General features: G+C 44.3%; 1 protein-coding gene across 3 annotated transcripts in view; it reads left to right on the top strand.

Moving 5' to 3' along the window:
• The window catches only part of LOC132663107 (uncharacterized), a 514,936-nt gene that overhangs the window by 416,290 nt on the left and 78,926 nt on the right, over positions 1 to 19,720 (top strand). The window lies entirely within an intron of this gene.

The raw sequence follows: 19,720 nt of genomic DNA, 5'->3' as shown, positions 1-19,720 counted from the left end.
GGAGAGAGAGCTGGAAAGAAGGAGGCAACAGGCAGGCAAGAAGGAAGGAGGAAAGGAAGAGAGGGAAGAAGGAGGCAGGAAAGAAGGGAGGGTGGGAGGAGGAGGAAGAGGGATGGAGAACTGAAAACCACAGGCCAACAAGACAAAAGCTTTACTACTTCCGTTGGCATTCAAGGTCCTTGAAACCCATGAAGTGACTCCTTAACTTTCCAACTATCTCTAAACATTCCACTAACACTCCACTCCCTTCCAAGAATGTCGTGTCATCTCATACCTTCTGTGTCTTTTTCCTATTGGTTTTTCTGTCTTTTGGACTCTTAATCATCTCTCATGCCCCAACCCAAATATCCCCATCCCTGTGATGCTTCCAAGTGCACCCCCGTGCCCATCACATATCCACCCACTTACTGAGCTCTTACAATGGGCCAGGAGCTCTAATAACTACTTTGCATCAACTGTTTTCTTTCTTTCTTTTTTTGTTTGTTTGTTTGTTTGTTTGTTTGTTTAGAGAGAAAGATACAGGGTGCAAGCAGGGAGGGGCAGAGAGAGAGGGAGACACAGAATCCGAAGCGAGCTCCAGGCTCTGAGCTGTCAGCACAGATCACAAGGCGGAGCTCGAACTCATGCACTGTGAGATCATGACCTGAGCTGAAGTTGGAAGTTGGACGCTTAACCGACTGAGCCACCCAGGCGCCCCTGTCTTATTTCATCCTCACAAAAGCCTTGTAGGATAAGCATAATTATGATACCAAGGATATGGGTTCAGCTGGGGCAACAAGCTATGGGAGGTTCAGGAGCTTGTGATGCTGGAGAGTGCTCCTGCAGGGTTCACACGGTCGTGTGTTTATTCATGTGTCCTCTTTCTCACCAGACCTAAGAGCTTTTGGAGGGCAGGGATCGAGTCTTACACATCTCTGGCATCTCCTCAAAGCAGAACCTAGCATAGATCCCAGCACACAGCAGGCAGAACTAAGTATTTTTTTTATGTGACGAGGCTATACACCAGCCTAGAAGAAGAAGGCTCCCTGGTCTCAATCAACATGTCTTACAGAATCCCCACCACACACGGTCCCACCCCCAAGGCAGAACTCTAAAGCACTAAAGTTTTTGTAAGAATAATTGTTAACTTTTTTCAAGGACTTGCTACAACTAATTTAATCCTCAAATGAGCTGATGAGCTTTTGTTGTCATCACAGCTTGATCATATTGCATTATGCAATAGTCTCTACACTTTTCTTGTGAGCCCCTGAGGGTCTCCAGGACAGGGTCCTTGCTGGCTTTGCCTCTACCTCCCCAGCCTCCTGCCCCAGGCTGGGCGCAGAGGAGAAGTGCTGTCACAGTGCAAGTTGGGACAGGCCCATTAGGTGTGGTGGCCTGGTGTTTTCCCCAGCTGGGCCCGGGCCCTGTGGTCCTGTGGTCAGCCTCAGGGCTGACCTTCACTTCTCAGACCTGCCTTTGGATCGGGCTTCTCCCAGGAGCCCAGCTTTATAAACAAAAAACAAACAGAGCAAATAAAAACATGATCTCATTGGTGCTTGAGTCAGCTGCTCCAGATGCTTGGGGAGATGGGGAGGGGGTGCTGCAGAGCCAGCAGGAGAGTGGAGCTGCAGCAGGGTACACAGGGGGTAGGAACAACTCCTCAGGTTTGAGAGTCTGCAGCCAGTGGGGCCACATTCACCCGCATCCCCACCCCCACCCCTGCCCTGCCTCTACCCGTGGGCCATGATGGATGCCCGCCACCTCCTGGGCGTCTGGCTGCCACCCCTGAATCCCCAGAGGAGGCACAGGGTGGCTTCTCAGTTTGCTAAATAGAGCTGTTGAATTAGGTACCTTAGTAACCATCATCTCATTTATCTCAGAAATTGTCTATGAGATCAGGTTTCCCACCCCACTTCCCAGATGAAAAGCGGAAGCCCAGAAAGTGAAATGATGTTCCCAGGAAGGAGCAAACAAGTGGAAGAACCAGGACTTGACCCAACGTCGTTTACCCCTAGCTTCTGAGTTTGTCCGGACCACCCCGCCCAGACAGTGTGGCCACATCAGAGCTGAGAGCCAACGGGGCTCAGCTCTCCTCTCTTCTGGGGACAAGGAGCTTGTGATGCCGGAGACTGCTCCCGCAGGGCTCACACAGTCGTGTACCACATCCTCCTTTGTGAGGATAGAAGGGGAAACACTTTAAAAAGAAAGTCAGCTTGTGTTTCCCTGAACCCACATCCCTCTGTGAGCTTCAGCAGAAAAGGCACTTGCCAGGAACCAAGGAAAGTGGGTTCAAGGCCCAGAATCCCTTGCTACTAACATGCTGTGTGCACTCAGAAAAGTCACCTCCCCTCTGTGGGCTGTGGTTCCTCTGATCATAAGTGAGTGTGTTTGAGATGAGCCCTGACCCCAAGCAAAACCTACCTGGCTGTAACTTCCCATCCCATATCAGGTGTTCCACATTTTAAAAGCATCTTCAACCCTTTTACTTCTTTTGAACCATCCACAGACACGAAACTTCAGTCAACACCGCACATTCATGCAGCGCGACCCAGAGCAAGGGGAGGCTTAGCAAAGCAGCGTCCTGGCTCTGCCCGGCCACATGAATTGTTCCCCCTCCCAATCATGTTCCGAAGGCGCTGACACTCTGGGAGGACTGTGCTCCATTCTCCTATTTTTCTCATGTGTTTCAGGACTTGGCTCTCTCTCACGTTTCATTCTCCAGACATGATTCAGAGCAGAAGTTGCATTACATCTTGACATTTTCCACCCAGTCTGAAAGTCCTGCATATGGGCCTATCCTGAGGCTCTCTTGCTGTTTGTTCAGTAACTAATTAGTGCTGGTAGAAGGACAAGTATAGCCTCCAGGTTGTTGCCAAGACGAATGGCATCCAATTCCACTGGAGGTAAGAGGGGGTGGGACAGAGTCCAAAGTCTGGCAGAGGCCAACAGAGCAAGGACATGTTGTGGCAGGGAGGGGAGAAAAGGTTGCTAGATGGGTTGTGGAGGCACCAGGCATGGGGGGAATGGGGTGGTTTTCAGGGGAGAAGTCTAGCTAGACTTAGAAGAGAATGCAAGAAGATAACCTCTCGTCCCCTCCCTTCCATTTGCTGACATCACGTCTTGGCTTAATCCCCACTTCTAACACATCTGAGAACTTGGGGGGGCAGCTGTCACTGTGGGTCAGGCCCAATCAATGGAATACCTCTATTGACACAAAAATCCATTGTGATCATTCAATTTACATTTGCCAAATGAGCCCTTTTCTGTCTAGGATGCAATGATGTAGGAGTGAATGACCCATGGTCCCAGGTGTTCAAGAACTGACCAGCCAGGGGCGCCTGGGTGGCGCAGTCGGTTAAGCGTCCGACTTCAGCCAGGTCACGATCTCGCGGTCTGTGAGTTTGAGCCCCGCGTCAGGCTCTGGGCTGATGGCTCGGAGCCTGGAGCCTGTTTCCGATTCTGTGTCTCCCTCTCTCTCTGCCCCTCCCCCGTTCATGCTCTGTCTCTCTCTGTCCCAAAAATAAATAAAAAATGTTGAAAAGAAAAAAATTTAAAAAAAAAAAAAAAAAAGAACTGACCAGCCAGAAGAGAGGCAGATAGGAAAACAGGGGGCTTGGTGTCAGAAGAAAAATGGCCAAGTTTTGTGTAAGCTTTGGTGACCTGGATGGGAAGGGACCCAGCTCTGGCTGGGGATGCTGGGAAAGGCTCTCTGGTGGGGGAGGCGTTTGAGAGGGGGGTTGAAGATCAAGTGGGGACTGATGGAGAAGGGAAGGCACTGAAGGACTTTCCCAACTCTGCATTTCACGACATTGAGAGTGAGTGCCTGGCTTTTCTTGCCCTAGTCCCAGTGCTGTGCAAAAGCATGGAGGCCCAAACTAGCTCCGCTGAATCACGACACTACAAGCAGCTGCAGGTGAAGGATGGGGGATCGGAACACTCTAGGCTGAGTGAGAAGGCAATGCCCAGGTCAGAAGTGGCCCCATTATCAATCTAAGGATGTAGGGTTTCATCCTCTAGACCTAGATTGTCCAATGTGGTACTTACTAGCCACATGAGGCTCTTTAAATAAGTTTAAATCAAATACAATTAAAAATTCAATTCCTTGACGGCACAGGTAATATTTCAGGTGCTCAATAATCACATGTCTAGTGGCTATTATATTGGGCAGGGCAGATACAGGCCATCTCTGTCATCTCAAAAAGTTCCATTGGACAGCACTGCTGTAGACAATAGGAACTATCGAAGGTTTGTAACCTGAGAAGGACGAGGGTCAGATTTATGTTTCAAGTGACACGTGAGGGTCCGGCTGTGTGGGAAGAGATCATAGATAAGTCATTTGGGAGGCCTTTCTGTTAACCCTTCTGAACCTTGGTAAGGACGCAGAAGAGGAGGGGATGGGGCATGAGTGCTCTCCTTCTGTTACTCCAGCTGAGTTTTGATGATGATGGAGGAGGAGGGGCATATTAGCTCTGCCTTCATTAGTCTGGATGAGCCCTGATGGTGATGGAGAAGAACAGAGAAATGTAGATAAGTGCTATCTTTGAACCAGAAGACCAAGTCTTTTCAAAGGCTGCTGCCTCCTGGGGGCTGATGGGCTTGAGTGCCCTTCGCTGGTTCATTAGGGCCCAGTGTCTTCCCAATGTCCATTCTCTCTGGCACTGCGGAACCCCGAGGCTCAGCCACATCAGCAGGGACTCAGATCCAGACAGTCTGGGTTTAAATCCTTCTGTGGCACGTGCTGGCTCTATGATTTTGTGAAAGTTTTGAAGCTGCTCTTTGCCTCTGTTTCACATGTAAAGTGGGATGACAATGGCACCTATGTCTTAGGGGTTTTGAGTGTTAAATGAGATAATATTTGTCATATGCCTAATACAGGCTGTGGCTCATAATAAGCCTCCAAAGAAGTATAATTTCATGTCATGACCAAGAAGCAGTGGTGTTTTGTGATTTAGAGCATAGACTCTGGATCATTCTTTCTGTGCTTGGAACGAAGCTTGGTCACTTTCTAGCCAATGGCCTGGGAGAATATATTTAAAAATCTGTATTTTCATTCCCTCATCTCCAAAATGGGGCTAGTACTAGTACTAGAAGTGAGAGTTCAATGTCTCCTGTATGGAGTGGACTTAGACCACCACCTGGCCCTCGTGACGTGCCCATAGGCAAGCCCATCTCTTTGCTATTAATGTTACTGTCAGTGCTGTTCCCATCATTATCAAGGAAATAAGGCGATGTTCTGACTCTCTCATACTGGAATATTTTATCCCTCTCCCCAGTGTTGACTCCCTCAAAAGGAGCAGGTAGTAAGAACACTGACTTGGAGACCTTGTTCTGACTTCTCCACGAACCCTCCAGTGGAATCATTTCTTCTTCCTCTTTGTGTTCTCAGGAACCTATCCCACCCTATCTTCCAAGTTGCTCAGGGTAATGCAGTAGAAGTGGCCCTTGATAAATAAGGAAGCTTCGGGGATTTTAAAGTCTTTTTTATTCTCTTCTCAACAAAATCTGGATTCTAAGACTCTTGACTTACTGCAACCAAGGGGAAGAAGTCGGGTACAATGCTGTTCTTCTCTTTGGATTGTTGCTCAAAAATGGTTTAATTCTTTCCCAGGGAAATGGATGCCAGGGTTTTAGGTCCAAAAGCTGAACCCAGGAAGAGTCAACGCAGGCTCTTTGCTCTTCACAGGTTTGTGATGGGACATCCCTTTACACAGGGCTTCTCAGTGACCCCTCTGAATTTCCCCTGGGCCTTTCCCAAAAGGACAGTCTCAAGAAGACATCAAGAGCATATCAGAACCCCCTAGCAGATAGCCCACATGCATGGGGAACTGTTGACTGATGGAAGTGACACCCATGTTTTTTAAAGCCTTTTAATTCCTGTCGCTAATCCCCCACATTCTTTCTTGCATGTTCATGACTATAAATCAGATATGAGTATGCCATTCACCACTCTGCTTCTCTGAATCACCCTGACATTGATTCTAGGACACCTCCTCATTGTGTCTGCACCAAGGAGAGCCTAGGGGATCCTTGGGATTCATTTGAAGTTACTGACTTGAGTTGGTTAAGACAGGAGAGAGGGTGAGAGCTGGCTTCTGCCTGCCAGGCAGGAGGCCAGACCCCTGGCATTTAATGTGGACTCTCTCACTCACTCCAGGCCATGGCTCAGTGAGATGGGCATTACAATGGTTGGTTTGTAGGAAAGGACACCCAAGTTTGGAGACCCAAAGGCTATGCAGCTTGTCAGATGGAGCTCAAATTTGAATCTGTATCTCCATCCCTCCAAGGCTCTGTGCTTTGTTCAATGTCCCATTGGCACCTAGTGGGTATTGTAAACTTAGCAAATTGGAAGGCCTTGATGGGTCAATTTGTATCCCCAGCCTCGCTTTGAGACCCTATTCATCCCTAAAATCCAAGGAGAACATACAATTTATCATCCTTACTGGAGATTTCTGAAAGGAAAATGTTGAATTGTATATTAATAATTACACCTGTGCAGCAGGTAAAAGTTGGGACATATGGTAGTCCTACAAAAATCAGCCTGGAGAGTGAATATCGGATTTGCCCTAGTAGCTGACAATCCAAAGCTCTCTGTATTGGTCAAGGGTTGAGAATTAGATGTGGGAGTGAGCCTTTATTAGCAGGAGAGGAATGGGAATCAAGGAGTGAACAAAGTGGAGATCTGGTAGGGGTGAGCTCTTTTTTAATTAAATAATTCCTGGTTATTAAATATGTTTGTTGGAGAAGATGTGGAAGAGGCAAAGAATACAGAAATAAAGAAAAGGAACAATTCTGATGATCCCAGAATAGTCCTTTTCTTTTTCTTTTTTTTTAATGTTTTATTATTTACTTTTGAGAGAGAGAGAGAGAGAGAGAGAGAGAGAGAGAGAGAGAGAGAGAAAGTGCAAGTGGGGGTGGGGCAGAGAGAGAGAGGGAGACACAGAATCCAAAGCAGGCTCCAGGCTCTGAGCTGTCACCCCAGAGCCTGATGTGGAATTCGAACTCACAAGCTATGAGATCACCACCTTAGCCGAAGTCAAATGCTTAACCAACTGAGCCACTCAGGTGCCCCTACAATAGTCCTTTTCGATCTTCTTTCTATATACCTATTTTTAAATACGTAATTGAAACCATATACTTCATGTCCTGCTTTTTTTCACTTAAAAATTTAAATGAGCATTTTCCAATATCTCTAAGGACTCTTTAAAAATATTTTATTGTCCGCCTAATTTTTTATTGTAAAGATGTTATAACATGTCTAAGCAGTCCCTTTCTCTTTGGGCATTAAATTTGTTTCTAGTTACTTCATTTCATACATGGTGCCACAGTGGATCATACTATAGGTCAATCTCTGTTCATATTTCTTTTAGCTTGTGTAGAAATATTAAAGTTTCTGATAAAAGGGGTATATGCTGTCCCTCTTCCCTTCCCCCTCTCTTGAAAAAATTGTGATATCTGGAGCTATTGCAGCCATTTTTTGACTATGAGGTGCTGAGAATGAATTAAAGGCCAGAGGAACTGCATGAACCCTGGTCTTGACATTGATGAAACATTGAACCAATTCCAAAAGCCAGACTTAACATATGTGAGAAAATCACCCTCTGAGTATTTAAGCCACTGTGTTTCAATATCAGTTTCCTGCAGCTGAACACTTCCGGGCATGGTATAAACTGGGAAAAGAGAAGAAGCTGAATAGGGAAAGAATCGCCTTTAATGGGCCGAGTAAAAGGGAAAGAAAGTAGGATGGTGAACATTTATAATTCTCTTCTTTTCCTTGTGGTCCCTAATATCTTTTTGCATCACCTACTATATGTAAAGCAATAGCAAACACCTTGACTTCTGCTCTCCCAGCTGCTTACCTCCCTTATCCATTTTTACTACCAGTTCCTTTTTCATGTGGTTTATCATAGATACATTCTGTACACTGAAGTCTAGAGTCCCATAAGTGCTCAAATCTTACTCGTACGTAATCTTGTGTATATGAGAACTGTGTAGTAGAGCAACTCATCTTAGAGGCAAAATTCCTAGTCCGTTTACTCAATCATATATCTACGGAAGACTGACACAGAACAAGAAGGAAGCATGCAGATGGCCTGTACTTGGGCCCCACCGTGGGTCTGAGGTCACATACACCAGGCCAGTACCCCTGTCTCAGAGAGCTCTCCTGGTTTGTCTGTGTAACGGACACTGGAACGCTGGCCTCTATCTACGCTAAGGGAACCTTAGGAAACAACATCCATTAAATCTACCCCTCCATTTGTCAATGGAAGTGCTAATATTAGGGCATTGTGTATGGGATGGAGCAAAGGGAGGGAAGTAATTGATTTAAATCTACTGTATGTACGGCAATGTGCTAGGCATTGTATTCTCCAGTTGTTTTTAGGTATCTCTTGTTTGAGTGATTTTTATTTCCAAAGTGACACGTGCTTCACTGACATCAGTCATTATTGCACTGATATTCAGTGAAGACTAGAGGGTTGAGATCACCACAGCAATTGCGAACGTAGAACCTGGAGTCGAATCCTCACTCCATCAGTAATGAGTTACGTGAGCTTGGATAAATTACTTCATTAGTTTCTTCGACTCTACGCCCAAAATATATGCACCCGTGTCACAGAGTAGTGGTAAGGATCAAATGAAATGATCCATGTGAAAATCTGACGTACGGTGCCCAGCACATGGGAAGTTAGTTTTCCTTACCAGTTTTTTCTCCCTCAGTATTCTTCAAAGAACCTCAGCTCTCTTCCCTCCACAGCCTCCTCATCCCTGAGTCCCAGGCACGGGAGAAAGGACCTAAGTGGGGAAGGTGAGCAGAGTCTGTTGTCACGTCTGTAACCAGAAACAGTATATTAGGAGAGCTACTTTAGTTTGTTTTTAAACAAAAAGGAATCTTGAAAAAGGGAGTGTGAATGGCTTCATTTACTGGCTGGTGGAATTTGCTTGTCATCTGGAAGCCACCCTCATTTTCCTTGTATTCCACATCTTCCCTTTAGTGAACAGGGAGCCTTTTCCAAGTGCTCCTTGACTCAACGCCTGCACCACAACCTCCCGGGAGGGGGAGTAAAATGCCTCTTCCTGTAAACCCCTTGTACAATCCTCCCTGTTCTTAGGTTTCTCACTTTGAAGTTCAATTATTACTTGGAACTTAGACTTCTACACAATTATTTGCATTTTTGTGTGTTATCTCTATCTATCCCTATAGTCTTATGAGTTTTCTCTTCAAGACACTCTGAACTGACAAGTTCAGTTGTCCAGTCATTGTCTCCAAAACTTTATTGTCACATTGTCATTGTCTTTTTGCTGTATCCATTTGATCCATTATCTAAAGAAGTTCCCCACCCACTCTTAGCCCACTGAGCTAGTTACCCTTTGTGTCTGTCTATCGTTGTTGCTGGACATTCCTTCTGCATTGATTGGCCTTTATATTTACACTTGAAGAAAACTTTGTTTGAAATATGTCCCAGAAAGGAAAGTCCCAAGATGGTAAACTAGGGACTGCTTCATCCTATCTCTTCAGTTGCCTTTCTTTCTTTACTTCCTCCTTCCTCCCTCCTTTCCTTTCCCTTCCCTTCCCTTCCCTTCCCTTCCCTTCCCTTCCCTTCCCTTCCCTTCCCTTCCTTTCCTTTCCTTTCCTTTCCTTTCCTTTCCTTTCCTCTTCTTTCTCTCTCTCTCTTTCTTTCAACTAGCACTAGTCTGACATCCACATGTGTCAGGTTAGCTGCAGGGCACTCATAGGTTAGTGGAAATGAATCAAACCCCTGCTCACTCCATTCCCCATCTTAAAACTCACTGCAGCTCTTTTGGTAGCTTTACTTATACTATATTCATCTCTGCCTCCTCCTCAGCCAGTTCCTTAGTGCATCTGGCATCTTCAGCCTTCCCTGGAGCAACAAGATCTCTTTCGAATCCACCCCCCACCCCCAAGCCCCTCAGCTTCCTGCTCCTACTTTTAGTATTCAATTTGTAGAAATAGAACATGTCATCCATCTGCTGAAACTGCCTCTTCAGTTGTTACTGATTAGAATATCTGGGCTTAGACTGAATCGTGGGATATTTAGAATCAATAGGTGTGTGTTACAAGCAGAAATAAGAGACCGAGATGATCACTATCAAATTGTCAAAAAATCAGGATTGAAATCTAGAGTCTAGTTTTACCTCCATAGTCTTAAGTAAGAGACTTAACTTCTTTAAGGTTTAATTTATTCCTCTGTGAAATGAAGACAATCATGTCAAATTCATTGGAAGACACACAGGAGATGATATAAGAGAGAAATTTCTCTACACGTGTTTGGTACTATGAAGGTTATTATTATACAAATATCTTAAAAGGAATTTTTTCTGAACATTTCTGGATGCCCCTGACTTATAATTGTAGCCCTTGATTTTGTTAGCCCATAAACCCTATAAAAACAAAAGGATCCAATCTGTGTCACCTGATTTCTGCTCATGGTCATATAGACCAGTGGACCTGCAATCCTGTCACTGGTCCTCATCCAAGCTCTGGAAATGGCCTCAGGGAGAAGTAAGATGTTTTCCCTGTTAGAAGGGAAGATAACAGATCTTGGATCATTGAGTCTCCCCCTTTTTCTTTAGTGTTTCCAATCTTTTTATATACTCTATTCTGGGTCCTACACTTTTAGTCCTGGTTAACCTAGAGGCTAAGGAGTTACTCACAGAGGACAGAGGAGGCTCATAAGGGATAGTTATATGTCCCAAAGGAGGCTCATAAGGGATAGTTTGGCTCCCCAAATGGTGCCAAAGTGCTCTGAACACAGTAGCTCACTGGTCATGGAAAGCCCATTTCTTAGACCCTGTTCTTACCAATGGAACCTGCTGAGTGTGAACAATGATCGACCATGACTTTGCTTCTTGGAGGCCACTTTTCTCAAATAAAAAGAGTCCTGAGCCACACTGAAGACACTGTTTCTGGTACCAGCTCTGCCAATATCTCCCTATGGATCCAGCCTATGGTAGTCACTACCACTCTCTGGGCCTCCAACTCCCTTAACTACTGATTTTCTGGGATGTAATACTGCCTATCTTCTCTATACCCTTGACAACAATCCTAAAGCACTTTCTGCCCTCCACTTCTCTCAGCTTTGAATGTGTTACATACCTGAGCTAGATTTCCAGAGCCATTGTCTGACATCCTTGCACCGTTCCAGGCAGAGCTGACATGAGTTTATGACTCTTGTTCATGGTACTGGGTGGGGGGAAGGAGCGGCAATAAAGAGGTTTATGTTGGTACACGGAATGGATCTGCATGTTAAACTGCTTCCAAAGACAGCATAGATGGTAAATTATTGCTCCCAATCCAGGTTTCCATTTCACTCTCTGCAAAGCAAGACCCAGGACACTTGGAAGGTCATGCTAAGGATTTAGTTGATTAGTACTCTAGGGAAGCAGTATAGAAAAGGCATTTGGAGTCTGATCTAACTGAATTTGTCTCCATTCCTACTAGCTGTACGACCTTGGGAATATAATGTAACTCCTCTGACTCTCAGTTTCCCATTTAGAGTGCTGTGACAATTAATCAATGGTGGACCTTATTTAGAGCACCACTTAGTAAATCAAAGCATAATTACAGGTTAAAAAACAAATTGCAACTGCTGGTAGTGATTTCCTTCCAGGGTGCAGAGTATGGAAAAGGGGGAAAAAAATAACTTTACAATGGAGAAACCTTTCAGATACTACCTCAGTGATGTAATCAAGGTCAGTATCAATGGTAATAAATCATGTTGATAGTATGTACCCTTGATATTTTGTGATGATGTGATGTGGCACTGTACGTGTGTAAGACCTTCCTCTTACTAACACATCACCCCAGTCTAATCATGAGAAAAACATTTAATTACAATAAAAGTATATTCTATAAGATACCTGAGCAGTACTCCTCAAAACTGTCAAGGTCATCAAAAGCCAAGTCTGAAACTGTTACGGCCAAGAAGAGCCTAAGGAGACACAACTGCTAAATGTAATGCGGTGCCCTAGATGGGATCCTGGAACAACAAAAACTACAAATGAGGTAAAAGCTAAGGAAATCTGAACAAAACATGGACTATAGTTAATATCAAGACATCAATTTTGGTTCATTAATTGAAGCAAATGTACCATACCAATGTGAGATGTTAATAACGGGGGTGCAGAATATACGGAAACTGTACAATCTTTTTAATTTTTCTGTAAATTTAGGCTGTTCTCGAAAAAATAAAGTCTATTTTAAAAAGTGGATTATAATAGCCATTTTCTGCAAAAAGTCATTATTTAACGCCCTTGTGTGGAGTGCACTCTCAGTCCTAGGCCTTGTGTCGGGTGCTGGGTTGCAGACAGGAATGAGGCCTGGCCCTGGCCTCCCAAAGAGCTTGGAGCCTATTGGGAAGCCAGCCAAGTGCTCAGGCATCGCACGCCCTCCTTTACATGCTACAGCAGACACGGGACCAATAGGCCACGGGGACGGAAACTAGGCTATGCTTCCATTGGAAGGCTGTGTCACAGTCTCAAAGAACTAGTTAGGGTTTGCCGAGTGGAGAAGGGGCTGGCGGCATCTGGGCAGAGCGAGCTGCATGTGTAAAGGAACTGAGGAGGGAGGGGATGGTGGGGAGAGGAGCGTGGCAGACGTGAAATGTGGAGGGACCTGGGGAGTGACATGAAGCCAGAAAAGTCAGAACTTACTTACTCCACGGGTAGGGCTGCTGTAGCAAATTAGCACATACTTGATGGCTTCAAAAGAACAGAAGCGTCAGCAGGACTGCACTCTCGAGTCTCCAGAGGGTAATCGTCCCTTGCTTCATCCAGCTTCTGGTGGCTATCAGCATTTCTTGGCTTGGACCTGCATTACTCCAGTCCCTGCCTTCGTCTTCATATCGCCTTCTCTCTGTGTGTCTCCACATTCTCTCCTCTTCTTATAAGGACTAAGGACACCTGTCATCGGAGTTAGGGCCCACCCTAAATACAGGATGATGTCATCCCAAGATCCTGAATTTAATTAAATCTGCAAAGACCCTTTTTCCAAATAGGGTCACCTTCACAGTTTCTAGGTATTGGGATATGCACATATTTGGGGGTAGGGGAAGGGTCACTATTCAACCCAATGGAGTGGCCAAGGAAGGACTTTCTGAGATGGGGACATTTATGTGGGAAACAGACTTGCAAAGAACAGGGGATGAGTGTTCCAGGTGAAGAGAATAACATGCTCAAAGACCTGGAATTGGGAAAAAGCTGTGTGTGTCTGAGAAGCCAAAAGGACACAGCGGATCTGGAACCTGGTCGGCAAGGGGGAGTGGAGCCCAGAAGACCTTGGAAGTCCTGGTAGGAAGGTCTCAAATCACAGCTTATCAGCGTGGAAGGGGTCTTATAATGACTGGCCCCTGCCTCCAGACTCAGTCTCTTCTCCAGAGCTCTCCTTTTCACCTCCCCACCGCTCTGGAGGGCTTGTGCACAGGGCATTACCGTAACTCCTGGCCCTTCATAAGATGACATACAACACCTGTGGGAAGAAGCCCTTTGTTGACATCCATTTGATGTCATCCAGCTAGAGTGGCAGCAGCTTTATAGTGGCATAGTGAGCCTGGGTCTCAATGCCAACTTCCAGTTTCGATGAAACAAGCCCCATCAGGCCCTGCTGTAAGCTACTAGCTTTATGTCTTTGAACAAGCTTTGCCTGGTTTTGTTTCAGGCCACTCAGGCAACTGTGGTGTTGGGGCATGAGCTCCAGGCTGAAGTTTCTTACTAGCCAGAGAGCCTTGGAAAGCCATCTAGCTCCTCAAAGCTTCACCTCTAAGATAGAAATGAAAAACCCAATCTCGAAGCAAGGCTGTAAGACTCCGTGAGATCATGCGTTCGAGAACGTTTTGTGAGTGAGAGGGTGTTTTACACACCGGAGGAGGTGCTGTCTGAAGCTCTGGGTGTCTCTAACCATCTTTCTGGAGGCAGGAGGTGCTCAGGATCCACCACACCCCGCCATCTGCTCGTGTCCTTGGCGCTGACAGCTGCGTGTCATTGTCACTCCCCAAGGGGTTAACGTGCATCATGTCCCATCTAGATATCATCCTGGAGCGAGTTCCCAAGATGGAAAGAAACAAAACTCGCATTTGTCTCTCTATAAAAAGCGGCCTGTCTTTGAAACTTGACCCTGTCGAAAACCTCCTGAATTGAGCATGGAGGAAAAGGAGAAGGAAAAAAAAACTATCTGTGTAATTAATCAGCATTTTGTCCAACCCAATTTGGTTTTAAAGGACATTCATGAAGACCAACGTACCTGTCCAGGCCAATCCTGGGGGCCCTGTGAGCGGCCACGTGGACTTGACCTCCCCGTTGTCTGCAGTCCACTCATTTGCAAACTGGTTTCAATGAAGGTAACAGTTTGTGGTAATGGGAACCATATGTGCTGGTGGCTGCTGTCAGTAAAAATAGCCAACATGGCCTGTGTGGCCAGACACAACATCAAGCTAAGAGCAGGAAGACAAAAGCTGTGTGAAGGAAGGAAAAAGTTGTTTCAGAAGCCTAGAGACAGGAGCCTGCCTGACAGGGGGATGAGGTGTCGGGCACTGGGACATGAAGCCAAGGGACTTGTCAACGTTTGCATGAAAGCCCAGCCCTCCCCAGCCTGGTTTTCTACGCTCTGATGGTCCAGTTGAGAAGGGACAGAGAAGACTCTGTCTGGGAACAGAGCCAAGGCTCAGCACACATACAGATCTCTGTAGGATGTGTGCTGGGGCACAGAATCCTTTCTTACCTAAACATCCTGATAGATGCTGGAGCCTGAAGGAACTATACACAAGGAGGTAAGGCCAGAAATTAAAAAAAAAAAAATAAGCATAAATTTTAGGATGCTTTTCAAATCTTTTCTGCTTTATAACATAATAGAAAGAGCATGGATTGAAAGTTGTGAGACCTGATTTAATCTGTCCATGCACACACTCTTTGTATAAACATAAGCAAGCTGTTTTATCTCTTCAGAGCTTCCATTCATTAGTCTGTAAATGGAAGATAATGTACCCAGTGGTTGTTTTTAAGAGTACATGAACTGGAACACCTGGGTGGCTCAGTCAGTTAAGTGTCAGACTCTTGGTTTTGGCTCAGGTCACGATCTCACGGTTTGTGAGTTCCAGCCCCACGTCGGGCCCTGTGCTGACAGCACGGAGACCGCTTGGGATTTTCTCTCTCTCCCTCTCTCTCTGCCCCTCCCCCACTCATGCTTGCTCTCTCTCAAAAATAAACTTAAAATTTTTTTCTTAAAACAGAGTACATGAACTGATGCTCCTTACCTTTATTTACAGGATAGAATACACTGTTCAGTCATTCAACAAATATTTATTAAGTACCTATGAGGGCCAGGCATGGTTCAGAGGAATAAATCAGTGACTAAAAAACAAAACAACCTGTTCTCATAGAGTTTTCACTCTAGCTGTAAGTAAAACATAGAATGTTGGGAGGTCAAAAGTGTTATGGATACAAAAAAAAACATAGGGAAGGGGTTCAGGAGGGCCAGTACTGGGGTGCAGTTTTAAACGGGGTAGTCAGGAAAGGCTTTGCTGAGAAGGTGACATTTGAACAAAAGCTGAAGGAAGTGAGAGAGTGAGACATGGAACTATTTGGGAGGCTAGTACTGAAAGCAGAAAAAAACCACTGGAGTGCAGACACTGAGCAGGAGAGAGCCTAGAGTACTCAGGGCAGCAAAGAGACTAGTGTAGCTGGACTGGAAGGAGCCAGAAGTCAGAGAGGCATGGGGGGCTATGGTAAAACTTTGGCTTGACTCTGTACAAGTGGAGCATCTTGGCAAGGTTTTGGACAGAAGAGTGACAAGATTGGACGTTAGTTAGTTAGTTAGTTAGTTAGTTGTTCTTAGGTAGGATGGCACTGGCCGTCACGTTGAGAAGAGTTTCTATTTTTGCAAGTACAGAAGCAGAGACTAGTCAGGGGACTGTTGCAAGAATCCTGGTGAAGGCAAATGGTGTCTTGGACCAGAATGATAAGAGGAGAGGTGATTAGAAGTGGTGGGGTTCTGGAATGTATTATGAAAATAAAGAGAGCCCCCAGGATTTGCTGATAGTTTGAATGTGGATTTCAGAGAGAGGAGTCAAGAGAGATTCCAAGGTTCTGAGTATAAACAACTGGAAGAAGCGACCACGAGCAGAGATGGGGATAATTCTAGATGAAGCAGGTTAAGTTTGAGAGGCTTGTTAGACATTCAGGGGGAGGTGCAGAGTATCCAGGTAGATGAGAATCACAAACATGTAGACGGTATTTGAGACCATGAAACACTAGATCACCATGGGAGTGAGTGATGGCAGAGAAGATAGAGATGTTTCTCCACGGGGCCTCAAAGATGTATAGAGCTTTAGTAAAGCGTTCAACATAATGTCATCTTCCAAGAGCATGAACTACAAGAGCAGGTACACTGAGAGCTGATGTGGATGTGAAACCTTATAAGATAGATAGATAGATAGATAGATAGATAGATAGATAGATAGATGATAGATAGATAGATAGACAGACAAAATATTATTTTAGGTACAAAAAGTAAGAACCAGAGTGGTGAATTAATCTGCACACTGTCAAATAGCTAATGAAAAGCAGCACAGGAATTCAAACCCAGGTGTCCTGACCCCAGGGTCTTTTCCACGACAGCTGTCTGCCAGTGCTGTCCTTACTTCTAAGGTAGACATACATCTTTTGTCCTCAACGTATTTGTCAAGCTTCTCCAAGTTTGAAATCTAAACCAGGTCATCCTAACAGTTAAGTACTTTCATTTCCCAAGCTGGAGGTCTTACCAGCCTTAAAAAACAAAAACACATCATGAAAAACTGGCCTTGGCAAAGAATAACAATAACAAAAGGAATGAGAGATAGAGAATGACAAAAAAATCTTGCCTTCCATTTTCCCAAAGGTACTCACTTTCTCCTAGACTCTAAATCATCTTCTCTGTCTTTGGAGGAAGTAGATATAAGGCAGAGACAATATCGCTTGTCTTCTAAATCAGGCATGAGGGACAGATAGAAAGACAAAGTGATCCATGTGGGGTCACCAAGCAATTCATGAATGTGACTTGGAGGAGGTCTTGGTTCTTATGCATGCCTCCTTTTCCCTCGGTAGGAATACGGCCTATCAAACACTGCCTTACCCCATGTGTACACAAGCTGGTGGAAATGAAATAATGTTTGGTAATTTTGGAGCACTCTTACCCACTATTGATAAAACACTTTTTGAGAAGCTACTATGTTTATTAACATTCATCGTGAAGTTGAATAAATGTGGCTTGAAAATATGAAATAATTTGACCAAGGTTACTATAAAACAAAAAGACATAATTTTTAAAAAGTTATTATAATCCCTAGAAAGTAAACATAAATCTATTTTTAAAAGCATGACACTTGGCGTCTATAGGACTTAGGACAATCAGGTCCAGTTCTGTCTGGAGTCACTGTGTTCTGCACTGTGACTGAGTCATAACAGCATCTGCTTTCCCCCTTTCCCGTTTGGTTAACATCATTCCTTCTTGAGAAACACCTAATGTTGATTTCTTGAAGATATGGCCTGGACCTTCTCCATCCTGTTATCCCCAAAGCCTTTCTGTTCTCCTGACACAGTGCAGGATATGGTAGATGTTGGCTCGGCTGCACTGAGCTGAAGTTGGTAAGCCGAAGGGGAAGAGGAATAAAGATTGTAACTGTAAGTTAGGGTGAGACTACAAAGAGCCTTGAATGCCAAGGTAAGCTGTATGCATATCTGTCTATAATTAGTGGGTTGCCAGGGCCACCGCCTTGAGTAGCCCCTAGGTTCTGAATGTCCACTGAGGGTTGTCTTACAGAAGGAAGGAGCTTCCTGAGTAAATAAAGTGGTGGTGAACACGTCTTCCTCATAAACCTCAGAAAAACCCATCCCAACACTTCTTACTGTTTTTCAGATTTGAAAACTTTTATTTTTTTTTTCTTCCTACTCACACCTCAGGTCTTTTCAGGACTCCAGACAAAGACAACTAATTCCTACAGGGCCATTTCAGGCTTGTGCTGAGTCCAAAGTAGGGAAATAGCAAGTAGGAGATGACATTTGATGTGTTGAAATTTCCTGTTCAAATTTATAGCCCAGGCATTCTATGTGGGTTGGGTGAACTAGGGAGAACTCTTTAATTCTGTTCAACTCATCGTATATTTATTAGCTGTGCTAATAAGAGAAAGACATTAGCTCTTGCTCTCGTGCATCTGTCTGATCAATGGGAAGGGAAGAAAGGGAAATATGCAGATAAGCACACAGTAAAGCAGACTGTGATGCTAGGAAGTGATGCTCATGTCTCTATGGACTTACAGATCACATGCAGTTAGGGGAGGCCGGACTGGACAGAGGCTTCCTTTGGCAATGATATTCGAAATTGGCCCTCCAGAACATTTAAGATTTTGACATAGAAAGATGGAATGGGAAAGAGGTCATTCTAGTTAGAAAGAACAGAGAGGTTAAATGAAGGAGGCAAAAGATCCCAAGGAAGTAGATTCAGAGAACAGTTGCTATTTTTATTTAACATGAGCTATTTAGGGACCTCTGGTGATGTTTTTAAGCCTTATATTAAAAGAAATGAAGCCTGGTTGATTCTAAATACACTGGGTTTGGGAGTTAGGGATAAATCACGCGCGCGTGTGTGTGTGTGTGTGTGTGTGTGTGTAAATGCATATATTATAAATGTATATATTATTGTGTGTATATATGGAATTGGCTCATGTAATGATTATGGAGATTGACAAATCCCAGGATCAAGCAGGGTGAGTCAGCAAGCTGGAAAACCAGGGGTGGCTGATGGTTTAGTTCTAGTCTCAGTCCAAAGTCCTGAAAACCAGGAAAGCTGATGGTTTGTTCTAGTCTGAAGGCAGGTAGTCTCAAGACCCAGGAAGAGCTAATGCTTTAGTTCAAGTCCAAAGTCAGCAAAAAAGCCAATATCCAAGTTTGAAAGTAGTCAGGTGGGAAAAATTCTCCTTACTCTGGGGATGGCCAACCTTCTTTTTTCTATGCAGGTGGGCCTTCAATTGATTGAATGAGGCCCACCCCTATCATGGAAGGCAGGCAATTTGCTTTATTCAGTCTACTGATTTAAATGTTAATTTCATCCCCCAAACACCTAGAATAGTGTTCAACCAAATATCTGGGCACCCTGTGGCCCAGGCAAGTTGACACAAAATTAACCATCACAATCATGTATTTTATTTAATAGTTTTAAATATACCCCCTTTCTTTAGGAATATAATGCATAAATTCTTTCTAAAATTGTTTTCAGGCTTTTTTTTTTTTTTGGTATTTCAGGGACAGGGAAATATTTTTTTTTAAGAGGGAAATCATCATGAGGTTATTAACCTTTTATTCTTCCAAGTAATTCAATTAAAACTAATTTAAAATAAAAATAAAACATCTCCCATCAGTTGTGACATCATTTCATAAAAGGATGATAGTTTTAACACCCTACCCCCTCAAAAGAGAAAGGCATAATCTTGGAAAGAAAAACCATCTTTTCCAGGAAAGGACAGTTGGCCATCTAACACTTTCATTTTAAAGGACATTTTTTAAAACTTTAAAATAAAAATACAATGTAAAGTTGCATTTAATTATCTATGCTGCAGATAATATTTTTCTTGACACAAGTTGTCAATCACGGTAAGTATATATGGGCTACACTGCAATACAAAGTGAGCTTGAGTCTCCCCAGCCCTTTTTGTCACTTCATTATTAATACTGTCATCAAAAATAAAATCGCCAAGAGGTT

The sequence above is a fragment of the Panthera onca genome, chromosome D4 (genome assembly GCF_046562875.1).
Source record: "Panthera onca isolate mPanOnc1 chromosome D4, mPanOnc1 haplotype 2, whole genome shotgun sequence".
Taxonomy (NCBI): domain Eukaryota; kingdom Metazoa; phylum Chordata; class Mammalia; order Carnivora; family Felidae; genus Panthera; species Panthera onca.
Note: the sequence above shows the minus strand (reverse complement) of the source record. Positions and strands in the feature narration are given on the sequence as shown.